Here is a 9618-nt window from a genome sequence, read left to right on the forward strand (position 1 = left end):
ACGGGTGGCAGAAGATGGATGTCACTGGCCCATCAGCCAGACAGGTGGAGTGAGCCCAGTCTTCCCTGCCTTGCTGTTTTACTCGAGCCCTGGGTGGATAGGGTGGTGCCCCCAACACCAGCGAGGATGGGTCTCCACTCAGTCCAGAGGCAAACATGCATCTCACACAGAAATAATGCAGAACCAGCCATCTGGGAACCCAAGGCACGCTCAGGTCGAGGCACAAAACCAACGCCGCGCGTGGCCCTGACGTCTGCGTGTTCGCATCACTCCACGCGCATTGCTCGCTCATCGCCTCGGTGAGTTTGTAAGCTCGTGCGGTTCTGGGGGTCTTTGCCCCGGGTGGTGGTGGTGACAGGCTCCCCACCGCCCCAGCTCAGGTGTGGAAGGTGATGCCACCAACGGGTCCTTATTTCTCAGACACTTGAGCGGGTGCTCTGTGCAGCCAGTTCCACCTGCAGCAGCATCTGTGTTCCCTACGCCAATTCCATTCGCAGTGTGTGCCTGCCTTCTGTTGGGGTGCAGCCTTCTTTCAGGGAGGAACTGTGTCCTGTTCGCCTATGTCTCCTGTGGTGTATCTCATGGCTGAATAAGTAGCTATAGGATACCTCGGTGGCTGAATGACAGGTTCATTGGAAGGAAAACTTTACACTTTTTTTTCTTTTTGAGATGGAGTTTCACACTCAACGCCCAGGCTGAAGTGCAATGGTATGATCTCGGCTCATTGCAACCTCTCCCTTCTGGGTTCAAGTGATTCTCCTCCCTCAGCCTCCCAAGAAGCTGGGGTTACAGGCGTCTGCCACCATGCCTGGCTAATTTTAGTATTTTCATTAGAGACGGGGTTTCACCATGATGACGAGGCTGGTCTTAAACTCTTGACCTCAGATGATGCACCCACCTCGGCCACCCAAAGTGCTGGGATTATGGTCATGAGCCGCTGCACCCAGCAACTTAATACCGTTTTTGGTTTTTTTTTTTTTTAATCATAATGGGCTTGTTAAATGCTTACATCAATGTTTATTTTTAAAAATGTTATCTGTGACCTTTCAGCTTTTCATAGCACTTCTCGTGTGAATATTTTTTAAAAAGCCCTTTCATCGTGGGGGAGAAGGAGTTATTCCTTTCAGCAGAGGGATATGGAGGAACAGGCCCTAGTGGGTCTGAGCACAGGCAGTCACCCCAGCCTTGGTGCTTGCTTAGGTCTGTTCTCCATTCACCGTAGCAGCGTCCACTGTCATTGTCAGCTTGTAAAAATAGGCTTCTTCCTCTTTCTAATCAGAATGAACAGTTAGTTTGTTAACCGTCATGTTAAGGTATCGAGAATGATGGCTTTCAGACCTCAGATATGACACAAGTAGTAAATGCAGCTGACCCTGAACGACATGGGTTTTGAGCTTCGAAGGATCACTTCTGTTAATTTTTTTTCCAACCTAACCCTTATTGAGAAAACGTGGCTTTGTGGAGGGCCGACGTTTCCTACATGCGGTTCCATGGGGTGGCCGTGGGATCCTGTAGATACGTAGATTTGGGTAAACTCGGGGAGTGTTCTGGAATCCATGTCCCTGTGTATACAGAGGGACAACTGCAGCTTTTTAAAAGTTTGTGTCCTGCCTTGTCCTAAAAAGGCTCCAAGGTGGATGCAAAATTATTTCATTCTTTTGGTTTCCTTGGTAGGATATTGATGTTTATTCTTCAGTGTCTAAAATCCTGAGTGAAAAGAGTTGGTGCTTCAGGAACAAAGCCAGTCTGGAAACACATACTGAGATATCCACCTTTTCTTCATGGTTTCACAAAAGGTCATGATCATATTTTATTCGGTTGAACCGTAGCAAACTGCCAATAGTTGCTGTTTTTGGCCTACAAAATGGCAAGTTCGTACAATATGAAAAACAAAGGCTTCCTGGATGGGGAGAATAGGAATCCGTGAGAACCTGAAGTTGTCTGTCATGGCCTGTGAGTCACAGGTAAATAAACCTGTGTGAGGGGAGGTTGGCTGTACAGTATTTTCTTCTGTTTTGAGACTGTCAGAAAAAGATCAGTTCTATTCCATTGGGTCCCTGCGCCTCAGCTTTGCTGCAGAGGGGACTTGCCATTATACTTCGTGTCCGCAGTGCCCAGGAGGCTGATGCCACATAGAAGACCTATAGGTCGGTGAACATGAGCAGGCATTGGACACGCTGTGCACCTTGGGACGCATCTGAGAAGTGTGTGCTTGCAACAGGTCTGGGGTGAGGGCGTGTTCCATCTCCTCTCTCTTCTCTGACTTTGCAGACCTTTGAAGTTGGTCCCCTGGAAAGTGAAATTAGTTAATGCTGATGAGCTCGAGGTCAAAGCCGGAATCAGGCTCATCATTTCCTGCAGTGTTCACAGCAGCAGGTCGTAAACTCGACATGACCTGAACCCAGAGAGTCGAGGTTCCGCCCTGCTTTGTGACTCGGTTGTGTGTGGTCTTGACTAAGTGAACATGGGTTTTCTTGATTCTGAGGGGGCCGAAGAGACCCGCTCTTCACTAGGGGTGTGAAGCATTGGACCTTCCCATCAGGAGGCAGCAGGGACTTGAGAAAGCCCCACATGCCCTCCAGTTCCCTTATGTTGAAATGGTTTGTACTGGGCCATGCCGGGTCATTTTCGGAGGTAAGTGGGGCGTTCACATGGGGGTATACACTATTCTTGGTGTCAGGTGCGAGAGTTGAATTTGTAGAAGTTGTACAGATAGGAAAGAGCCTGGCAGGGAGTGCTGTTTACATGGAACCAATTTAACGCGAGGTCTGCGCTCTCCCTGGGTCCTTGTCTGACCAGTGTCTCCCAGTCTGCAACGGGATGTTCACGTGACTCGGCGCTATTGTCCCACTCTGTAGATGTCTGAGGATCTGTGCCCGGTTGCTGTTAGAGTGAGCTGTGATAATGAACTGAAACAGTGAACAAACCCTGAATTGGTTAGCACTGGTTCCACGGCCACTTCTGCCGTGGTTGGAGTCCTTCATATTAAAGTGTGCTGGACTCCTACGCAGAGCTCTGAATTCCAGAGACCCTTTAACTCGGCAGCTAACCAGTTGCTTCCTTCAGAAGACATTTGAGTCCCCTTTACGTGCCAGGGTGACCCTGGGAGTTTGAAGATGAGTGAGACAAGCCCTCCCCGTCTTGTGGATTTTACTGTCCAGAGGGGGAGACAGATGTGGATGGTGAAGGAGGCCCTATCAGAGGTCAGCGCACATCCGTTTTATTTTTTCAGCACTTGCTGTGTTCAGGCGGTGTCCTGGGCCATGTGCAGAGCATCTGGGGACCCTGCCCATGGCATCCCATGCACAGTTAGCATCTGCACCATCTTCATACTTGGCCTGAGTTTTGGGGGAAGTACCGAGGACGGCTTCTGCCTTTGCCGGAGAGGGTTGGAAGTCAGGGCAGCCTTCCACAAGGAGATGATCGCCAGCTGATTCCTCAAGAAAGAGAGGTGGTCCCCACATGGGCGGAGCAGGGCAGCATGCACAGACCTGGCTGTGGGGTCTGGGGCAGGTGCATCTGAGTGGGGTCTGCTGTGAGACAGCAGGGGTGAGGTGTGAAGGCAGTTGGAATTTACAGGATAAATTATCACTAAGGCGATGCTGGGTTAACAGATAAAATCGGGACTCTCTGGGGTAAACTTGGACTTAAGGTTACCCTGGGCATGGGTGTTATCAGGCTCTGAAGGCAGAGATTTAGGAAATTGGGGCAGAGCTGAGCCCCAGACGAGGATGAAGACCACCCTTGGGGGGATGTTGAATGAGACAGGGGTGGAAACCCAGTGAATGTCTTGGGGTCAGTCCAGCAGGAAGGCAGCAGAGGACACCAGTGCCCTCAAAGGCCCTGTGGATTTTACAGGCATGAGCCACTGCTCCCTGATGCTACTGGTAAAATTTCTAAGCAGCTCTCTCTCATACCCACTCCTGTATTTTTTTGTTTTTAAACCAGGTTTATGGCTGTATTTTTTCCAAGAAAACTAAACAGTTACCTGTTTGAAGTACAAATAACACCTGTTTAAAAACCAAAAATGTCAATTTGCACAGAAGTTTCCAAATACCCAGCTGGATTGAGCCTTGCATTGCAGTGTCACTACCTGCTCTTAAATTTCTACACGATGTATAGATAGCGAGGCAGGGACAGCTCGTACATCTTCAGGTTTCGATTCTACTATCTTGGGCTATATTTTCATTTATTTTGGCACACCTGTGGGTGTGGGGAGCAATGCCAGGTATTTATTTTGAAGCTTGTCAAGGGAACAGTTGGGAAGATGTTCACATTTTTAGAATTTTCATAGTAATAGTTATAATTTACAAAGTATTTAAAATTGTGTAGCCATCATTCTGCTTTTTGCTAGATGTACCCCTCAACAGGGTTGCTAGCTATAATTCTACATCACAGGATTCAGAACAGTACCCTTTTGGAGCAGATGCCTGTAATCGAGGAATTCTGCCTAGTCAGTTCACTTTAAGCGTGTTTAAAAGATTTTCTTTATCCTAGTTGGCACCTGTGGCTATAGTTGGTTTTCACTGCTGTGGAATATTCCATGATGGAAACAGTAATTCATCTCTTTTTGATATCGGTGGACATCTGGATTATTTTGGGAGTGTGTGTATGTCTATTCAGCCTTCATTTTTTCAGGATTTTTTGTAGAAGATAGTGTAACAGTGTAATATCCTCTGCTACGGAGCCAACACGAACCCTGATTACAGCCACACAGACTCTCACACAGACTCTCATGCCTTGTTACCAGTACACAGAACCAGTTTCTTAAGTTGAAACCCAGTAGCAGAACCTGAAGTCATGTGAACGTGTCCTCCGATCTTACACTTGGAATTCACTTTTTGTTACTATGTCTGCTAATTAGGAAGCATATCAATTATACAGAAATCTGAGAATGTATAATTATACATTTATAACAGAGAAAAGCTTATTTAATACCCCGGAACACATGGCTATGTTTTTCCCTCATGCCCCACCACTGTTTTCTTTGCTTGAAATGTGAAATGACACTTGAATACAGTTTTCCAGTGACTGTTAGACTGACATAGTTCTTCAGAGACAGCGCATGTAAAGCACATGGAGAATTTCTGTTTGTGGAATGTGATTTCCCGGTCGCCTCATTCAGGCTGCCGCCGCCTTCCCCTTTGGCCGCCTGCACCGTGGGACGTCTGAGGAGGTCCCTGTTTCATCCTCTGGAAGTTCTGAAAAGGAAGGAGCAGGAGAGAAGGACGTCTCACGCTTAAAGTGAACTGACTAGGTGGAATTCCTCGATTACAGGCATCTGCTCCAAAAGGGTACTGTTCTGAATCCTGTGATGTAGAATTATAGCTAGCAACCCTGTTGAGGGGCACATCTAGCAAAAAGCAAAATAATGACTACACAATTTTAAATTCTTTGTAAATTATAACTATTACTATGAAAATTCTAAAAATGTGAACATCTTCCCAACTGTTCCTTTAACAAGCTTCAAAATAATATCCCCTTTATGTTGGTCCTTCGAGCTTTTATTTGGAGTCTCGGCTGCCTTAGTGGTTGCTGCCTTTATGTCCCTAGCTTGTGGCTTGGTCTTCTGTCTAACTCACAGGCAGACAGATGGATAGGAAAGTTGTGTTCAGCCAACAGCTTGATCATACTCTCAAGGCTCAAATCGACTGGGTATTTGGAGACGTCTGTGCAAATTGGCATTTTTGGTTTTGAAATATGGTGTCTTATTTGTACTTCAAATGGGTAACTGGTTCTCTTGGAAAAGAGATAGCCATAAAGCTGGTTTAAAAAAAAAATGGGAGTGGGTGTGAGAGAGTGGCTTAGAAATTACACCAGTAATGGCAGGGCGTGGTTGCTTACGCCTGTAATTCCAGCACTTTGAGAGGATGAGGCAGGTGGCTCACCTGAGATCAGGAGTTGGAGACCAGCCTGGCCAACATGGTGAAACCCCGTCTGTACTGAAAATACGAAAATTAGCCGGGCACGGTGACGGGGACCTGTAATCCCAGCTACTTGGGAGGCTGAGGCAGGAGAATCACTTGTACCCGGGAGGCAGAGGTTGCAGTGAGCCGAGATCACGCCACTGCACTCCACCCTGGGGCGACAGAACAAACTCTCTCAAAAAAAAAAAAAAAAGAAAAAGAAAAAGAAAAACACCCCGGTAATGGAAACCTGACTGCGCCATCTGTGATGGAGATAGCGGTTTATTTCACTTTTAGTGACGGGATGAATTGGATATGTTTGCAGTATTGATCTTGACAAGTGAAATGGTCAGAACCAAATGTGCCCCTCAGCTTGGGCCTCGCGGTTGGCAGAAGACTCTGGCGGGCAACAGACTGGAGACTCGGAGACCGAGGGGAGAATTCTCACGCCCTGACGCTGTTGCAGTCACTGCTTCTGGACTCCTGCTGGAGTGAGCGGCCCCTTCGCCTTGCAGGTTTTGGTGCAGTGGAGACCTTAGGACCTGCCCCTCCTGGCACACCTGTGAGTGTGGTGAGCAGTGCCAGGGCTGAGGCACAGGTGCTGAGCCCGGAACGTGGGATGGGAGAGGCTGCACACACCGGGCAGCAGGCATCTGCTCCAGCAGCCGGGGTTTCCGCAAAGGGGCGGGGCGATGGTTTTCTTCCTTGAATTTGGGTGGGGAGGGTGTCCTGGGGTACTGTGTCTGCACTTGTGTTGCTCTGAGGTCAAGGTGTGGCCCCGAGTCCCTGTCCCTCTGCCAAAGTGAGGGTTTGCCCATTTTCAGGTCAGATTTCCCTTGGGTCCGGGCCTCTAGGAGTGGGGGGCATCGAAGGGGGCGTGAGCATGGTGGACGCGCGTCGGCCTCTTCCTCTCCCCCTCCCCCCAGCTCCTGGGCTGTGTGTGAAGAGCTGCCCATCGGAATCGCCCTCCTGCCTGGTGTCTCATTCACCAGAAATCGTTCTCACTGTGGACTCTTGACTCAAATGTAATCCAGGAATGGAACGTGCTGTTGCTGGATGCCACACGCAGCATCGGGAGCTGAGTTGGGGGTTATATGATCTTACCCCACACCTTAGAAGTGAAGATTATCGTTGTCAGGCCTCTGAGCCCAAGCCAAGCCATCGCATCCCCTGTGACTTGCATGTATATGCCCAGATGGCTTGAAGTAACTGAAGAAGTACAAAAGAAGTGCAAATGCCCTGCCTGGACTTAACTGATGACATTCCACCACAAAAGAAGTGAAAATGGCTGGTCCTTGCCTTAAGCAATGATATTATTTTGTGAAATTCCTTTTCGTGGCTCACCCTGCCTCAAAAAGCTCCCCCACTGAGCACCTTGTGACCCCCACTGCTGCCCGCCAGAGAAAAACCCCCCCTTTGACTAATTTTCCTTTACTTATCCAAATCCTGTAAAACGGCCCCACCCTTACCTCCCTTCGCTGACTCTTTTGGGACTCAGCCCGCCTGCACCCAGGTGAAATAAACAGCCGTGTTGCTCACACAAAGCCTGTTTGGTGGTCTCTTCACACGGGCTCGCATGACAATAGTTAAGGAGATACTGAAGTCTTTGCCAGCTCCAAGAGCTTTTTCAGTTTGTGTCGGGCCATTTTAGGCAGAAGGAAAAGCTTGCTTAGAGAATCTTACAGAAATGTTTGGTGCAGCGCCATTCATGGAATAAATGTGTAACTTTCTGTGGCGGCCCTCTGGAAGGAGATGCACTTTGAGTGCACCCTGGCCTGCTCGCTACAAGAATCGGCCCGTGTCACCCCGCTTTCCTTGGGTCTGCAGGTGGCCGTGGAAGGGAAGATGATCAGGAATGCTGGTGACAGTTACCGGTGCGTGTTGATGTGTGCTGCTTTCTGCAGGTGAGAACATTTCTCTTGAATAAACATCGCATCAGGATGATGACTGCAAGATATTTGAGTCTCATTCAATAGTGTTTCTGAGTTTCTTCTGTTTTTAATCTGCTTTCTAGCACTAGGCAAGTGAAGACATGGAAAGTAAAAACCCATCGAACTTGTAGAGACGTAGTGTTGTGTAGGAGCAGACTGTAGCCTCTGGCTCTGTTTCAAGATTGTAGGAAACTCTTAGCTGGCATGGTCAGGGTGTAAATTATCTTGTTTAATTGAAATGTAAATGAGTCAAAGCTGGCGCCTGCATTGTTGATGAAATACCAGATTTTAAAGGAACATGTCGATATGCAGTAAGATACCAGCAAAGTTCCTTGCTGAGGTTCGGCGCGGGTTCGGAGGAGCTGGGCCTTACTTGTCACCAGGGTCGTCTCTGGGAGCAGATGCTCAGTGTGGGCAATAGTCACTTAGCCTTTCCAGAGCCCAGGAACAGCTCGCTGTGGTGTTTTTAGAACCTGTATTTTGAGTCAGTTTGTCCCACTTGACTCGAAGTTGCTGCGCAGTTTCAGACCTTTGCCTCGCACCGTGCGCTCATTTTCTTGTTCCCTGATAACTGCCTCGGTTGCCCCCGGCCTGACATTCGAGCCTCGTCGTTCACGGACACAAGCTCCGTGGTGGGGCCCAGGCCACGACTCCGGCTTGCACAGTTCCGTGCCTGTCACCGTGGTTTATCACATCACTCCCAGGATCTCCCGTTTACAGGAAGAGTGTCCCTTTCCTGCAGGCCCTGTGTGGTGTGGAAAGCACCCCTCCCTGCCTTTCTCCTGTTTGAACTGTACCGTGAAGCTACTGCTGTTCTAGTCAACCGTCAGAATTTAAGGAACGGTGATTTATGTAACTTATCACATGCTTCTCAGCAGTTCTTTATGAATTTCATTCTGTTGTGAAATGATTGCAGTTTTCATGGCTATGCTGGTCTCACGTTGTGGCCCTTGGTAACTATCTTGAAATGAATTGCCTTCCCCATTGTGTGTTAAGGTTTTGCCTGGGAGCTGTTGAGCCCTCACCTCTGCTTAGGGCGGTGGCTTTGCTCTCCTGACAAGAGGAAGAATCTTATTTAAAGCATTTCTAATGTGGTTTTTGCTTCCAGACAGCATTACTTTTTTCACAAAGAGACAGCCACTAAAAACGTGGAAACACGTAGAATCCTTTGAGGAAACGTGTGTGTCTCTAACTTGCTATAAGATAGAATTGGAATTTGTAATGGTTTTCTTTTCTAGAGTCTGGGTAGAATAGGGAGACAGTGTAATAAAAGCTAATTTTGAAATGAAGAATTTGAAAGATTTTCAGCAGCAATAGCTCTAGGAAGTCACCCTGGAAATGTTTTTAAAGATGTTCAGTAGCAATAGCTCTAGGAAGAGTCACCCTGGAATTGCTTCTTGAGCATTGGTTTCCTGGCTATATGTTCCGACTTTCATTTTTAAGTTTTGCTGTGAGTTGGGGATGTGTGGGAATAACCATCCCCAGGTGTTGGGTAGGAGTGGCCCTGCAGGGGTGCGTGTGCCCTGAGGCCTGGGGCACTGTTTCAACCTAGCTTGGAACATGGGGACTCTTGTCAGTGGCTGGAGTAAGAGTACCAGCCTGGCAGGCTGGGGGAGCCCTGGGGTGGTCTGGGCACTGTCCTCCCTGCCTGCAGGATGGCAGCTGGAGGAGCTCGAAGGCTGACTGCCTCGTGGCTGTCAGCAGAGCAGCCCCTCCTGGCCCTGGAGCAAGCTTTGGGTCCACGAGTCTCTGCGCCTGGACTTCCTCCTGGGACCTCCGCC

Source organism: Macaca fascicularis, chromosome 11 (genome assembly GCF_037993035.2).
Source record: "Macaca fascicularis isolate 582-1 chromosome 11, T2T-MFA8v1.1".
Lineage (NCBI taxonomy): Eukaryota > Metazoa > Chordata > Mammalia > Primates > Cercopithecidae > Macaca > Macaca fascicularis.